This window comes from Mastigoproctus giganteus, chromosome 3, assembly GCF_048544385.1.
Source record: "Mastigoproctus giganteus isolate SK-2022 chromosome 3, ASM4854438v1, whole genome shotgun sequence".
Lineage (NCBI taxonomy): Eukaryota > Metazoa > Arthropoda > Arachnida > Uropygi > Thelyphonidae > Mastigoproctus > Mastigoproctus giganteus.
This window is the reverse complement of record NC_143577.1, coordinates 119,744,995-119,745,900: the sequence shown is the minus strand read 5'-3', so window position 1 is coordinate 119,745,900 and position 906 is coordinate 119,744,995.

Genomic DNA, 906 nt, shown 5'->3' with positions numbered 1-906 from the left:
TGATTGAGAGTAATATTTTTTCTCTTGCTCTTTGAATTTTGGTACCCTGAGCCAATGTCACATTAGCTGATCCCCTAAAGTGGCCCTGATTGCAAAACAGAATTAAGCTGATATCCTTCATGGTTGAAGGCATTCAACAGGATGACCAGATTTTCAGGGATGAAATTCAGGACAAAATGCACTTCAAATAAAAAATACCAGGACATTTCTGAGGTTTATCATAAAGCATAAGTATGTAATTTTTACTGCCTTCACTTTCTAGACTCCAATAAAAGAGTGCACAGATGATCTGTAATTTTATTTTTAGTTCAATTAAAATTATGGGAACACAAATCCTAATCCAGATTCAATTATCATCTTTTGTATAAGAAAACATAACTGTAGCAACCCATTGCACTCCATTGAAAAATCTATGCACATTTTACATTAAAAAATACCACATAATCCTGATCAATCATAGCTATTAGTCATAATCTTCAATAGATCCTATTTTTGGGTGAAGGTTGCATGCCTGTCTTCAGGAAATTTAGGTTTTTCATCCAGAAAATACAACTGAAGAGCACATGCTATTAGACTAAGCTGCTTTGTTACTTAATAAACCTTTTTACATAGCATTACTTGATCACAACCTCTCAACAGCTTAATGAAAATTGGTGAGAAAAGGTCAACAGCATTTTATTTTAATTTTTCATTGGAATATTGTTTAGTAAAAAAAAAAAATAATAATAAATAAAATAACTGATTGAAGAATCAAGAATCTGAAATCAGGGCTGTATAACCATGATCCATATTAGCATGGAGTTCTGCATCAGCTGTCAGGAGTAGAAAATCAATAGTTTACTGTGCATTTTTCATGTTATGGATGGCAGCAGCCCTGCTTGCAGTTTTACTGTTATGAAATAGTGC